The sequence below is a fragment of the Stigmatopora nigra genome, unplaced genomic scaffold (assembly GCF_051989575.1).
Source record: "Stigmatopora nigra isolate UIUO_SnigA unplaced genomic scaffold, RoL_Snig_1.1 HiC_scaffold_26, whole genome shotgun sequence".
NCBI classification, from domain to species: Eukaryota; Metazoa; Chordata; class Actinopteri; order Syngnathiformes; family Syngnathidae; genus Stigmatopora; species Stigmatopora nigra.
Window position 1 is genome coordinate 2,213,937 of NW_027551605.1, and position 14,162 is coordinate 2,228,098.

The following is a 14,162-nucleotide window of genomic DNA, read 5'->3' on the forward strand; positions in this document are numbered from 1 at the left end:
GTGGGGTGTGTGCGAATGCGCAGTGTGGGGGCTTGCATGTGTCACCCTCGATGGGCGCAGAGGCATGGTTTATGTACAAGTTTGAAGGAGGTAGAAGATTTGATGGAGACAGGCACTAATCTACCAACGTGATGATTTTTCTTAAAATACATTGATTTGACAAATGAGGGAAGCTCCGCGTGCGCAGAGCATCAAAAAAATTGAACGGACCTCTTGATGTTCCTCCCCACGGAAATCTTTAGTAAAAGGCGAAAGATTTGTGCGATCTGAAGAGAAACAAGTGTACTGACGAAAGCACGACAGAACGAGCTATGTCTATATCCGCAATAGTACTTTAACACACAGGCTAATGCACTACTAACTAATGGGCGACTCCAGTCCTTTGAGCAGCCAATCACTTTTTTTTAATGCTGCCAATCACGTTGCAGCTACTGTATCAGGCAGACCGGGGATAGGAGCAGCGTTGTGGTGTAAGATGAAGCAGGGCATAGACATCATCATGTGGGTGTTGATCGGTTAGATTTATCGAAGTGTAGTGAAATTAACAAAGAATTCAAATGATCCAAATGACTTCACAACTATCACAAATTAACTCATTAACAACACTAGTTCACAGGTAACATGTTTACCTTTCACCATTACCTTCTCAAGAGTTCTAGGTTTAGAGGAGAGATAATGCTTGATATTGACAATGAAGAGGGGCACACCATTCCTGGAAGTACTGCAATACCAGGTCGATGCGTGGAGTGGATGGAGCAAGCCCCTAGGCCATCTCCCAGTTCCAAAAATCAATTTAATATATGGTCCCCCGATAGGGGACGTATCAGATATTAAACTGATAAGAACAGATACTACACTTGATCTTAGCCAAAAGGCCGAGAAGCGATAACCCAGTGGCCGGCAGGAAGGACGGCTTCCTTCCAGCCATTACGAGCTATAGTAATGGTTACAAAGATCACATGACGACAAAGGCACACTTTGTACGACAAGCTAAAACTACACACAGTCTGTTTGATAATGGAAAACTGTGTTGCTTTTCTGTGTTTAAATGGAGCAAATGCTTCAAAAATGTGCTGTGGTTCAGGTCATGTGACTCACAACGGTCCAATAGGAAAGTAGCAATAACCTAAACCTATTTACCAGCAACCAAGGTTCTCCTTTTGGCAACCAATATCCTTAGCAGTGAAAAGCCATTTGTTTGAACATTATTTGCAAAAAATGAAAACAAATCAACAGCCCCTGCCTAATGTATTACTTCCTGTCCCCTGCACTTGTGATGAACAAAGACAACTTTCCACTAGTATGTCACAAAATCGATCAACTCACAATTCAACTAGTATTGTCCACTTCAAAGATATTTAATTCAAATGATATAAATTATAACTGGATTGAACAATCACCTCACAGGCAAAATACACAAGAATTGAAAACCAGTGATTGATACAAACACAAAAATGATTTGAAGAAGAAAATACTACAATTTTCAGTTATGCCTCTATCACCTTGGCCTTGTTGTAAAGATCATTGTGTGGCCATTTTGAAAGCATCACAGAACCCAAAGGAATGCCAATGTTCAATCGACACATGGAATGCAGCGTGTGAGAATGATATCAACTTTGTTGGATTCGGGTGCACGTCAAATTGAAATTACCCTCCAGTTAAAAGGCAATTTAACAAACGATCAGGGGAGAGCGCGGACGCAGTCCCCCACTCTCAGAAATTGTGCAGTCGAGATTCCCACATTTGGGGAATTCGCAGGGGTCAGCGTGGCCGGGAGTGCAATGGCTGAGCCTCACCCTGGGTGAACCACCTTCATGATCGTGGTATCGCCCCTGCCAGGTAAGTATGAGTTGTACACAGACGCAGCACTATGTTCTTTCGCCTGCTCAACATCTTCAGTCATGGGCTCATCGGCACCCCTTTCTTAACCTGCTGCTGAAGTTGTATTTCAGATCTATCTCACTTTGGTGCCGAAAACCGGAGACCCAACAGCCAACAATTGCCGGAGCGACGACGACAGCATCCTCCATTGAAAGGGTCAACTCGACGGACGTTCCCTCGCCGCACCGGTGATCTGGCGACGGGTCCCCCGAACTAGGGCAGGTTCGGAACGAGCAAGATCGTGAGTTCACCCTTTGACTCCTGTCTCCGTGAAGTGTGATAATTTGAATGAGTATTATCACTGCGCTAGTATTAACATTTTGTGGTCTGGGAGCAACTTGCACAGAACATAATAGTTTGTGCTCTGGGACCAAAGTATGTAGAACACTATGGTCCGGGCCCAACTTAGGTAGAACAAAATAGAGTCAGGCACTCCGCTGAGATTAAATCAGGGACTTCTATTCTTGGTACGTTAATGGAGTCAGGGACTCTGCTAAGACAACGTCAGGGAGTTGTGGCCTTGGTATATTCAGAGATATTGGGTGAATCACAAAGTAGAGAATTTAATTTCTGTAAATGTGGAATAAAATTGTTGTTCAAACTATTGAGTAAGTGATAAATATGGGTCGGAGAGCGTCAAGGGAGATGGGTTTTTTGCCGGACTGTCGGATGGATTTGGCGGGTTACCGAATGTGGGGTGTGTGCGAATGCGCAGTGTGGGGGCTTGCATGTGTCACCCTCTCTGGGCGCAGAGGCATGGTTTATGTACAAGTTTGAAGGAGGTAGAAGATTTGATGGAGACAGGCACTAATCTACCAATGTGATGATTTTTCTTAAAATACATTGATTTGACAAATGAGGGAAGCTCCGCGTGCGCAGAGCATCAAAAAAATTGAACGGGCCTCTTGATGTTCCTCCCCACGGAAATCTTTAGTAAAAGGCGAAAGATTTGTGCGATCTGAAGAGAAACAAGTGTACTGACGAAAGCACGACAGAACGAGCTATGTCTATATCCGCAATAGTACTTTAACACACAGGCTAATGCACTACTAACTAATGGGCGACTCCAGTCCTTTGAGCAGCCAATCACTTTTTTTTAATGCTGCCAATCACGTTGCAGCTACTGTATCAGGCAGACCGGGGATAGGAGCAGCGTTGTGGTGTAAGATGAAGCAGGGCATAGACATCATCATGTGGGTGTTGATCGGTTAGATTTATCGAAGTGTAGTGAAATTAACAAAGAATTCAAATGATCCAAATGACTTCACAACTATCACAAATTAACTCAATAACAACACTAGTTCACAGGTAGCGTGTTTACCTTTCACCATTACCTTCTCAAGAGTTCTAGGTTTAGAGGGGAGATATTGCTTGATATTGACAATGAAGGGGGGCACACCATTCCTGGAAGTACTGCAATACCAGGTCGATGCGTGGAGTGGATGGAGCAAGCCCCTAGGCCATCTCCCAGTTCCAAAAATCAATTTAATATATGGTCCCCAGATAGGGGACGTATCAGATATTAAACTGATAAGAACAGATACTACACTTGATCTTAGCCAAAAGGCCGAGAAGCGATAACCCAGTGGCCGGCAGGAAGGACGGCTTCCTTCCAGCCATTACGAGCTATAGTAATGGTTACAAAGATCACATGACGACAAAGGCACACTTTGTACGACAAGCTAAAACTACACACAGTCTGTTTGATAATGGAAAACTGTGTTGCTTTTCTGTGTTTAAATGGAGCAAATGCTTCAAAAATGTGCTGTGGTTCAGGTCATGTGACTCACAACGGTCCAATAGGAAAGTAGCAATAACCTAAACCTATTTACCAGCAACCAAGGTTCTCCTTTTGGCAACCAATATCCTTAGCAGTGAAAAGCCATTTGTTTGAACATTATTTGCAAAAAATGAAAACAAATCAACAGCCCCTGCCTAATGTATTACTTCCTGTCCCCTGCACTTGTGATGAACAAAGACAACTTTCCACTAGTATGTCACAAAATCGATCAACTCACAATTCAACTAGTATTGTCCACTTCAAAGATATTTAATTCAAATGATATAAATTATAACTGGATTGAACAATCACCTCACAGGCAAAATACACAAGAATTGAAAACCAGTGATTGATACAAACACAAAAATGATTTGAAGAAGAAAATACTACAATTTTCAGTTATGCCTCTATCACCTTGGCCTTGTTGTAAAGATCATTGTGTGGCCATTTTGAAAGCATCACAGAACCCAAAGGAATGCCAATGTTCAATCGACACATGGAATGCAGCGTGTGAGAATGATATCAACTTTGTTGGATTCGGGTGCACGACCAATTGAAATTACCCTCCAGTTAAAAGGCAATTTAACAAACGATCAGGGGAGAGCGCGGACGCAGTCCCCCACTCTCAGAAATTGTGCAGTCGAGATTCCCACATTTGGGGAATTCGCAGGGGTCAGCGTGGCCGGGAGTGCAATGGCTGAGCCTCACCCTGGGTGAACCACCTTCATGATCGTGGTATCGCCCCTGCCAGGTAAGTATGAGTTGTACACAGACGCAGCACTATGTTCTTTCGCCTGCTCAACATCTTCAGTCATGGGCTCATCGGCACCCCTTTCTTAACCTGCTGCTGAAGTTGTATTTCAGATCTATCTCACTTTGGTGCCGAAAACCGGAGACCCAACAGCCAACAATTGCCGGAGCGACGACGACAGCATCCTCCATTGAAAGGGTCAACTCGACGGACGTTCCCTCGCCGCACCGGTGATCTGGCGACGGGTCCCCCGAACTAGGGCAGGTTCGGAACGAGCAAGATCGTGAGTTCACCCTTTGACTCCTGTCTCCGTGAAGTGTGATAATTTGAATGAGTATTATCACTGCGCTAGTATTAACATTTTGTGGTCTGGGAGCAACTTGCACAGAACATAATAGTTTGTGCTCTGGGACCAAAGTATGTAGAACACTATGGTCCGGGCCCAACTTAGGTAGAACAAAATAGAGTCAGGCACTCCGCTGAGATTAAATCAGGGACTTCTATTCTTGGTACGTTAATGGAGTCAGGGACTCTGCTAAGACAACGTCAGGGAGTTGTGGCCTTGGTATATTCAGAGATATTGGGTGAATCACAAAGTAGAGAATTTAATTTCTGTAAATGTGGAATAAAATTGTTGTTCAAACTATTGAGTAAGTGATAAATATGGGTCGGAGAGCGTCAAGGGAGATGGGTTTTTTGCCGGACTGTCGGATGGATTTGGCGGGTTACCGAATGTGGGGTGTGTGCGAATGCGCAGTGTGGGGGCTTGCATGTGTCACCCTCTCTGGGCGCAGAGGCATGGTTTATGTACAAGTTTGAAGGAGGTAGAAGATTTGATGGAGACAGGCACTAATCTACCAATGTGATGATTTTTCTTAAAATACATTGATTTGACAAATGAGGGAAGCTCCGCGTGCGCAGAGCATCAAAAAAATTGAACGGGCCTCTTGATGTTCCTCCCCACGGAAATCTTTAGTAAAAGGCGAAAGATTTGTGCGATCTGAAGAGAAACAAGTGTACTGACGAAAGCACGACAGAACGAGCTATGTCTATATCCGCAATAGTACTTTAACACACAGGCTAATGCACTACTAACTAATGGGCGACTCCAGTCCTTTGAGCAGCCAATCACTTTTTTTTAATGCTGCCAATCACGTTGCAGCTACTGTATCAGGCAGACCGGGGATAGGAGCAGCGTTGTGGTGTAAGATGAAGCAGGGCATAGACATCATCATGTGGGTGTTGATCGGTTAGATTTATCGAAGTGTAGTGAAATTAACAAAGAATTCAAATGATCCAAATGACTTCACAACTATCACAAATTAACTCAGTAACAACACTAGTTCACAGGTAACGTGTTCACCTTTCACCATTACCTTCTCAAGAGTTCTAGGTTTAGAGGAGAGATAATGCTTGATATTGACAATGAAGAGGGGCACACCATTCCTGGAAGTACTGCAATACCAGGTCGATGCGTGGAGTGGATGGAGCAAGCCCCTAGGCCATCTCCCAGTTCCAAAAATCAATTTAATATATGGTCCCCAGATAGGGGACGTATCAGATATTAAACTGATAAGAACAGATACTACACTTGATCTTAGCCAAAAGCCCGAGAAGCGATAACCCAGTGGCCGGCAGGAAGGACGGCTTCCTTCCAGCCATTACGAGCTATAGTAATGGTTACAAAGATCACATGACGACAAAGGCACACTTTGTACGACAAGCTAAAACTACACACAGTCTGTTTGATAATGGAAAACTGTGTTGCTTTTCTGTGTTTAAATGGAGCAAATGCTTCAAAAATGTGCTGTGGTTCAGGTCATGTGACTCACAACGGTCCAATAGGAAAGTAGCAATAACCTAAACCTATTTACCAGCAACCAAGGTTCTCCTTTTGGCAACCAATATCCTTAGCAGTGAAAAGCCATTTGTTTGAACATTATTTGCAAAAAATGAAAACAAATCAACAGCCCCTGCCTAATGTATTACTTCCTGTCCCCTGCACTTGTGATGAACAAAGACAACTTTCCACTAGTATGTCACAAAATCGATCAACTCACAATTCAACTAGTATTGTCCACTTCAAAGATATTTAATTCAAATGATATAAATTATAACTGGATTGAACAATCACCTCACAGGCAAAATACACAAGAATTGAAAACCAGTGATTGATACAAACACAAAAATGATTTGAAGAAGAAAATACTACAATTTTCAGTTATGCCTCTATCACCTTGGCCTTGTTGTAAAGATCATTGTGTGGCCATTTTGAAATCATCACAGAACCCAAAGGAATGCCAATGTTCAATCGACACATGGAATGCAGCGTGTGAGAATGATATCAACTTTGTTGGATTCGGGTGCACGACCAATTGAAATTACCCTCCAGTTAAAAGGCAATTTAACAAACGATCAGGGGAGAGCGCGGACGCAGTCCCCCACTCTCAGAAATTGTGCAGTCGAGATTCCCACATTTGGGGAATTCGCAGGGGTCAGCGTGGCCGGGAGTGCAATGGCTGAGCCTCACCCTGGGTGAACCACCTTCATGATCGTGGTATCGCCCCTGCCAGGTAAGTATGAGTTGTACACAGACGCAGCACTATGTTCTTTCGCCTGCTCAACATCTTCAGTCATGGGCTCATCGGCACCCCTTTCTTAACCTGCTGCTGAAGTTGTATTTCAGATCTATCTCACTTTGGTGCCGAAAACCGGAGACCCAACAGCCAACAATTGCCGGAGCGACGACGACAGCATCCTCCATTGAAAGGGTCAACTCGACGGACGTTCCCTCGCCGCACCGGTGATCTGGCGACGGGTCCCCCGAACTAGGGCAGGTTCGGAACGAGCAAGATCGTGAGTTCACCCTTTGACTCCTGTCTCCGTGAAGTGTGATAATTTGAATGAGTATTATCACTGCGCTAGTATTAACATTTTGTGGTCTGGGAGCAACTTGCACAGAACATAATAGTTTGTGCTCTGGGACCAAAGTATGTAGAACACTATGGTCCGGGCCCAACTTAGGTAGAACAAAATAGAGTCAGGCACTCCGCTGAGATTAAATCAGGGACTTCTATTCTTGGTACGTTAATGGAGTCAGGGACTCTGCTAAGACAACGTCAGGGAGTTGTGGCCTTGGTATATTCAGAGATATTGGGTGAATCACAAAGTAGAGAATTTAATTTCTGTAAATGTGGAATAAAATTGTTGTTCAAACTATTGAGTAAGTGATAAATATGGGTCGGAGAGCGTCAAGGGAGATGGGTTTTTTGCCGGACTGTCGGATGGATTTGGCGGGTTACCGAATGTGGGGTGTGTGCGAATGCGCAGTGTGGGGGCTTGCATGTGTCACCCTCTCTGGGCGCAGAGGCATGGTTTATGTACAAGTTTGAAGGAGGTAGAAGATTTGATGGAGACAGGCACTAATCTACCAATGTGATGATTTTTCTTAAAATACATTGATTTGACAAATGAGGGAAGCTCCGCGTGCGCAGAGCATCAAAAAAATTGAACGGGCCTCTTGATGTTCCTCCCCACGGAAATCTTTAGTAAAAGGCGAAAGATTTGTGCGATCTGAAGAGAAACAAGTGTACTGACGAAAGCACGACAGAACGAGCTATGTCTATATCCGCAATAGTACTTTAACACACAGGCTAATGCACTACTAACTAATGGGCGACTCCAGTCCTTTGAGCAGCCAATCACTTTTTTTTAATGCTGCCAATCACGTTGCAGCTACTGTATCAGGCAGACCGGGGATAGGAGCAGCGTTGTGGTGTAAGATGAAGCAGGGCATAGACATCATCATGTGGGTGTTGATCGGTTAGATTTATCGAAGTGTAGTGAAATTAACAAAGAATTCAAATGATCCAAATGACTTCACAACTATCACAAATTAACTCAATAACAACACTAGTTCACAGGTAACATGTTTACCTTTCACCATTACCTTCTCAAGAGTTCTAGGTTTAGAGGAGAGATATTGCTTGATATTGACAATGAAGGGGGGCACACCATTCCTGGAAGTACTGCAATACCAGGTCGATGCGTGGAGTGGATGGAGCAAGCCCCTAGGCCATCTCCCAGTTCCAAAAATCAATTTAATATATGGTCCCCAGATAGGGGACGTATCAGATATTAAACTGATAAGAACAGATACTACACTTGATCTTAGCCAAAAGGCCGAGAAGCGATAACCCAGTGGCCGGCAGGAAGGACGGCTTCCTTCCAGCCATTACGAGCTATAGTAATGGTTACAAAGATCACATGACGACAAAGGCACACTTTGTACGACAAGCTAAAACTACACACAGTCTGTTTGATAATGGAAAACTGTGTTGCTTTTCTGTGTTTAAATGGAGCAAATGCTTCAAAAATGTGCTGTGGTTCAGGTCATGTGACTCACAACGGTCCAATAGGAAAGTAGCAATAACCTAAACCTATTTACCAGCAACCAAGGTTCTCCTTTTGGCAACCAATATCCTTAGCAGTGAAAAGCCATTTGTTTGAACATTATTTGCAAAAAATGAAAACAAATCAACAGCCCCTGCCTAATGTATTACTTCCTGTCCCCTGCACTTGTGATGAACAAAGACAACTTTCCACTAGTATGTCACAAAATCGATCAACTCACAATTCAACTAGTATTGTCCACTTCAAAGATATTTAATTCAAATGATATAAATTATAACTGGATTGAACAATCACCTCACAGGCAAAATACACAAGAATTGAAAACCAGTGATTGATACAAACACAAAAATGATTTGAAGAAGAAAATACTACAATTTTCAGTTATGCCTCTATCACCTTGGCCTTGTTGTAAAGATCATTGTGTGGCCATTTTGAAAGCATCACAGAACCCAAAGGAATGCCAATGTTCAATCGACACATGGAATGCAGCGTGTGAGAATGATATCAACTTTGTTGGATTCGGGTGCACGTCAAATTGAAATTACCCTCCAGTTTAAAGGCAATTTAACAAACGATCAGGGGAGAGCGCGGACACAGTCCCCACTCTCAGAAATTGTGCAGTCGAGATTCCCACATTTGGGGAATTCGCAGGGGTCAGCGCGGCCGGGAGTGCAATGGCTGAGCCTCACCCTGGGTGAACCACCTTCATGATCGTGGTATCGCCCCTGCCAGGTAAGTATGAGTTGTACACAGACGCAGCACTATGTTCTTTCGCCTGCTCAACATCTTCAGTCATGGGCTCATCGGCACCCCTTTCTTAACCTGCTGCTGAAGTTGTATTTCAGATCTATCTCACTTTGGTGCCGAAAACCGGAGACCCAACAGCCAACAATTGCCGGAGCGACGACGACAGCATCCTCCATTGAAAGGGTCAACTCGACGGACGTTCCCTCGCCGCACCGGTGATCTGGCGACGGGTCCCCCGAACTAGGGCAGGTTCGGAACGAGCAAGATCGTGAGTTCACCCTTTGACTCCTGTCTCCGTGAAGTGTGATAATTTGAATGAGTATTATCACTGCGCTAGTATTAACATTTTGTGGTCTGGGAGCAACTTGCACAGAACATAATAGTTTGTGCTCTGGGACCAAAGTATGTAGAACACTATGGTCCGGGCCCAACTTAGGTAGAACAAAATAGAGTCAGGCACTCCGCTGAGATTAAATCAGGGACTTCTATTCTTGGTACGTTAATGGAGTCAGGGACTCTGCTAAGACAACGTCAGGGAGTTGTGGCCTTGGTATATTCAGAGATATTGGGTGAATCACAAAGTAGAGAATTTAATTTCTGTAAATGTGGAATAAAATTGTTGTTCAAACTATTGAGTAAGTGATAAATATGGGTCGGAGAGCGTCAAGGGAGATGGGTTTTTTGCCGGACTGTCGGATGGATTTGGCGGGTTACCGAATGTGGGGTGTGTGCGAATGCGCAGTGTGGGGGCTTGCATGTGTCACCCTCGATGGGCGCAGAGGCATGGTTTATGTACAAGTTTGAAGGAGGTAGAAGATTTGATGGAGACAGGCACTAATCTACCAATGTGATGATTTTTCTTAAAATACATTGATTTGACAAATGAGGGAAGCTCCGCGTGCGCAGAGCATCAAAAAAATTGAACGGACCTCTTGATGTTCCTCCCCACGGAAATCTTTAGTAAAAGGCGAAAGATTTGTGCGATCTGAAGAGAAACAAGTGTACTGACGAAAGCACGACAGAACGAGCTATGTCTATATCCGCAATAGTACTTTAACACACAGGCTAATGCACTACTAACTAATGGGCGACTCCAGTCCTTTGAGCAGCCAATCACTTTTTTTTAATGCTGCCAATCACGTTGCAGCTACTGTATCAGGCAGACCGGGGATAGGAGCAGCGTTGTGGTGTAAGATGAAGAAGGGCATAGACATCATCATGTGGGTGTTGATCGGTTAGATTTATCGAAGTGTAGTGAAATTAACAAAGAATTCAAATGATCCAAATGACTTCACAACTATCACAAATTAACTCAATAACAACACTAGTTCACAGGTAACATGTTTACCTTTCACCATTACCTTCTCAAGAGTTCTAGCTTTAGAGGAGAGATAATGCTTGATATTGACAATGAAGGGGGGCACACCATTCCTGGAAGTACTGCAATACCAGGTCGATGCGTGGAGTGGATGGAGCAAGCCCCTAGGCCATCTCCCAGTTCCAAAAATCAATTTAATATATGGTCCCCAGATAGGGGACGTATCAGATATTAAACTGATAAGAACAGATACTACACTTGATCTTAGCCAAAAGGCCGAGAAGCGATAACCCAGTGGCCGGCAGGAAGGACGGCTTCCTTCCAGCCATTACGAGCTATAGTAATGGTTACAAAGATCACATGACGACAAAGGCACACTTTGTACGACAAGCTAAAACTACACACAGTCTGTTTGATAATGGAAAACTGTGTTGCTTTTCTGTGTTTAAATGGAGCAAATGCTTCAAAAATGTGCTGTGGTTCAGGTCATGTGACTCACAACGGTCCAATAGGAAAGTAGCAATAACCTAAACCTATTTACCAGCAACCAAGGTTCTCCTTTTGGCAACCAATATCCTTAGCAGTGAAAAGCCATTTGTTTGAACATTATTTGCAAAAAATGAAAACAAATCAACAGCCCCTGCCTAATGTATTACTTCCTGTCCCCTGCACTTGTGATGAACAAAGACAACTTTCCACTAGTATGTCACAAAATCGATCAACTCACAATTCAACTAGTATTGTCCACTTCAAAGATATTTAATTCAAATGATATAAATTATAACTGGATTGAACAATCACCTCACAGGCAAAATACACAAGAATTGAAAACCAGTGATTGATACAAACACAAAAATGATTTGAAGAAGAAAATACTACAATTTTCAGTTATGCCTCTATCACCTTGGCCTTGTTGTAAAGATCATTGTGTGGCCATTTTGAAAGCATCACAGAACCCAAAGGAATGCCAATGTTCAATCGACACATGGAATGCAGCGTGTGAGAATGATATCAACTTTGTTGGATTCGGGTGCACGTCAAATTGAAATTACCCTCCAGTTTAAAGGCAATTTAACAAACAATCAGGGGAGAGCGCGGATGCAGTCCCCCACTCTCAGAAATTGTGCAGTCGAGATTCCCACATTTGGGGAATTCGCAGGGGTCAGCGTGGCCGGGAGTGCAATGGCTGAGCCTCACCCTGGGTGAACCACCTTCATGATCGTGGTATCGCTCCTGCCAGGTAAGTATGAGTTGTACACAGACGCAGCACTATGTTCTTTCGCCTGCTCAACATCTTCAGTCATGGGCTCATCGGCACCCCTTTCTTAACCTGCTGCTGAAGTTGTATTTCAGATCTATCTCACTTTGGTGCCGAAAACCGGAGACCCAACAGCCAACAATTGCCGGAGCGACGACGACAGCATCCTCCATTGAAAGGGTCAACTCGACGGACGTTCCCTCGCCGCACCGGTGATCTGGCGACGGGTCCCCCGAACTAGGGCAGGTTCGGAACGAGCAAGATCGTGAGTTCACCCTTTGACTCCTGTCTCCGTGAAGTGTGATAATTTGAATGAGTATTATCACTGCGCTAGTATTAACATTTTGTGGTCTGGGAGCAACTTGCACAGAACATAATAGTTTGTGCTCTGGGACCAAAGTATGTAGAACACTATGGTCCGGGCCCAACTTAGGTAGAACAAAATAGAGTCAGGCACTCCGCTGAGATTAAATCAGGGACTTCTATTCTTGGTACGTTAATGGAGTCAGGGACTCTGCTAAGACAACGTCAGGGAGTTGTGGCCTTGGTATATTCAGAGATATTGGGTGAATCACAAAGTAGAGAATTTAATTTCTGTAAATGTGGAATAAAATTGTTGTTCAAACTATTGAGTAAGTGATAAATATGGGTCGGAGAGCGTCAAGGGAGATGGGTTTTTTGCCGGACTGTCGGATGGATTTGGCGGGTTACCGAATGTGGGGTGTGTGCGAATGCGCAGTGTGGGGGCTTGCATGTGTCACCCTCGATGGGCGCAGAGGCATGGTTTATGTACAAGTTTGAAGGAGGTAGAAGATTTGATGGAGACAGGCACTAATCTACCAATGTGATGAATTTTCTTAAAATACATTGATTTGACAATTGAGGGAAGCCTCGCGTGCGCAGAGCATCAAAAAAATTGAACGGACCTCTTGATGTTCCTCCCCACGGAAATCTTTAGTAAAAGGCGAAAGATTTGTACGATCTGAAGAGAAACGAGTGTACTGACGAAAGCACGACAGAACGAGCTATGTCTATATCCGCAATAGTACTTTAACACACAGGCTAATGCACTACTAACTAATGGGCGACTCCAGTCCTTTGAGCAGCCAATCACTTTTTTTTAATGCTGCCAATCACGTTGCAGCTACTGTATCAGGCAGACCGGGGATAGGAGCAGCGTTGTGGTGTAAGATGAAGCAGGGCATAGACATCATCATGTGGGTGTTGATCGGTTAGATTTATCAAAGTGTAGTGAAATTAACAAAGAATTCAAATGATCCAAATGACTTCACAACTATCACAAACTAACTCAATAACAACACTAGTTCACAGGTAACATGTTTACCTTTCACCATTACCTTCTCAAGAGTTCTAGATTTAGAGGAGAGATAATGCTTGATATTGACAATGAAGGGGGGCACACCATTCCTGGAAGTACTGCAATACCAGGTCGATGCGTGGAGTGGATGGAGCAAGCCCCTAGGCCGTCTCCCAGTTCCTAAAATCAATTTAATATATGGTCCCCAGATAGGGAACGTATCAGATATTAAACTGATAAGAACAGATACTACACTTGATCTTAGCCAAAAGGCCGAGAAGCGATAACCCAGTGGCCGGCAGGAAGGACGGCTTCCTTCCAGCCATTACGAGCTATAGTAATGGTTACAAAGATCACATGACGACAAAGGCACACTTTGTACGACAAGCTAAAACTACACACAGTCTGTTTGATAATGGAAAACTGTGTTGCTTTTCTGTGTTTAAATGGAGCAAATGCTTCAAAAATGTGCTGTGGTTCAGGTCATGTGACTCACAACGGTCCAATAGGAAAGTAGCAATAACCTAAACCTATTTACCAGCAACCAAGGTTCTCCTTTTGGCAACCAATATCCTTAGCAGTGAAAAGCCATTTGTTTGAACATTATTTGCAAAAAATGAAAACAAATCAACAGCCCCTGCCTAATGTATTACTTCCTGTCCCCTGCACTTGTGATGAACAAAGACAACTTTCCAC

At 43.8% G+C, this 14,162-nt stretch overlaps 17 non-coding genes across 17 annotated transcripts; all 17 read right to left on the minus strand.

Annotated features, from left to right (window-relative positions):
* Nucleotides 1-171: 171 nt before the first annotated feature.
* Nucleotides 172-284, minus strand: LOC144192703 (U5 spliceosomal RNA). Its single transcript, XR_013325345.1, has one exon. It is a non-coding gene; the product is annotated as a U5 spliceosomal RNA (small nuclear RNA).
* Nucleotides 285-696: 412 nt separating this feature from the next.
* On the minus strand, nucleotides 697-887 carry LOC144192563 (U2 spliceosomal RNA). The gene has a single exon (XR_013325211.1). It is a non-coding gene; the product is annotated as a U2 spliceosomal RNA (small nuclear RNA).
* Nucleotides 888-1,682: 795 nt separating this feature from the next.
* LOC144192573 (U1 spliceosomal RNA) lies at nucleotides 1,683-1,847 on the minus strand. Its single transcript, XR_013325220.1, has one exon. It is a non-coding gene; the product is annotated as a U1 spliceosomal RNA (small nuclear RNA).
* An 897-nt stretch (nucleotides 1,848-2,744) lies between these two features.
* Nucleotides 2,745-2,857, minus strand: LOC144192768 (U5 spliceosomal RNA). The gene has a single exon (XR_013325411.1). It is a non-coding gene; the product is annotated as a U5 spliceosomal RNA (small nuclear RNA).
* Nucleotides 2,858-3,269: 412 nt separating this feature from the next.
* Nucleotides 3,270-3,460, minus strand: LOC144192608 (U2 spliceosomal RNA). The gene has a single exon (XR_013325255.1). It is a non-coding gene; the product is annotated as a U2 spliceosomal RNA (small nuclear RNA).
* Nucleotides 3,461-4,255: 795 nt separating this feature from the next.
* On the minus strand, nucleotides 4,256-4,420 carry LOC144192584 (U1 spliceosomal RNA). Its single transcript, XR_013325231.1, has one exon. It is a non-coding gene; the product is annotated as a U1 spliceosomal RNA (small nuclear RNA).
* Nucleotides 4,421-5,317: 897 nt separating this feature from the next.
* On the minus strand, nucleotides 5,318-5,430 carry LOC144192769 (U5 spliceosomal RNA). Its single transcript, XR_013325412.1, has one exon. It is a non-coding gene; the product is annotated as a U5 spliceosomal RNA (small nuclear RNA).
* A 412-nt stretch (nucleotides 5,431-5,842) lies between these two features.
* Nucleotides 5,843-6,033, minus strand: LOC144192658 (U2 spliceosomal RNA). Its single transcript, XR_013325302.1, has one exon. It is a non-coding gene; the product is annotated as a U2 spliceosomal RNA (small nuclear RNA).
* Nucleotides 6,034-6,828: 795 nt separating this feature from the next.
* On the minus strand, nucleotides 6,829-6,993 carry LOC144192595 (U1 spliceosomal RNA). The gene has a single exon (XR_013325242.1). It is a non-coding gene; the product is annotated as a U1 spliceosomal RNA (small nuclear RNA).
* Nucleotides 6,994-7,890: 897 nt separating this feature from the next.
* Nucleotides 7,891-8,003, minus strand: LOC144192771 (U5 spliceosomal RNA). Its single transcript, XR_013325414.1, has one exon. It is a non-coding gene; the product is annotated as a U5 spliceosomal RNA (small nuclear RNA).
* Nucleotides 8,004-8,415: 412 nt separating this feature from the next.
* Nucleotides 8,416-8,606, minus strand: LOC144192609 (U2 spliceosomal RNA). The gene has a single exon (XR_013325256.1). It is a non-coding gene; the product is annotated as a U2 spliceosomal RNA (small nuclear RNA).
* A 795-nt stretch (nucleotides 8,607-9,401) lies between these two features.
* On the minus strand, nucleotides 9,402-9,565 carry LOC144192512 (U1 spliceosomal RNA). Its single transcript, XR_013325164.1, has one exon. It is a non-coding gene; the product is annotated as a U1 spliceosomal RNA (small nuclear RNA).
* Nucleotides 9,566-10,462: 897 nt separating this feature from the next.
* On the minus strand, nucleotides 10,463-10,575 carry LOC144192704 (U5 spliceosomal RNA). Its single transcript, XR_013325346.1, has one exon. It is a non-coding gene; the product is annotated as a U5 spliceosomal RNA (small nuclear RNA).
* A 412-nt stretch (nucleotides 10,576-10,987) lies between these two features.
* Nucleotides 10,988-11,178, minus strand: LOC144192610 (U2 spliceosomal RNA). The gene has a single exon (XR_013325257.1). It is a non-coding gene; the product is annotated as a U2 spliceosomal RNA (small nuclear RNA).
* A 795-nt stretch (nucleotides 11,179-11,973) lies between these two features.
* On the minus strand, nucleotides 11,974-12,138 carry LOC144192537 (U1 spliceosomal RNA). Its single transcript, XR_013325189.1, has one exon. It is a non-coding gene; the product is annotated as a U1 spliceosomal RNA (small nuclear RNA).
* An 897-nt stretch (nucleotides 12,139-13,035) lies between these two features.
* LOC144192788 (U5 spliceosomal RNA) lies at nucleotides 13,036-13,148 on the minus strand. Its single transcript, XR_013325429.1, has one exon. It is a non-coding gene; the product is annotated as a U5 spliceosomal RNA (small nuclear RNA).
* Nucleotides 13,149-13,560: 412 nt separating this feature from the next.
* On the minus strand, nucleotides 13,561-13,751 carry LOC144192651 (U2 spliceosomal RNA). The gene has a single exon (XR_013325296.1). It is a non-coding gene; the product is annotated as a U2 spliceosomal RNA (small nuclear RNA).
* Between the last annotated feature and the right edge of the window lie 411 nt (nucleotides 13,752-14,162).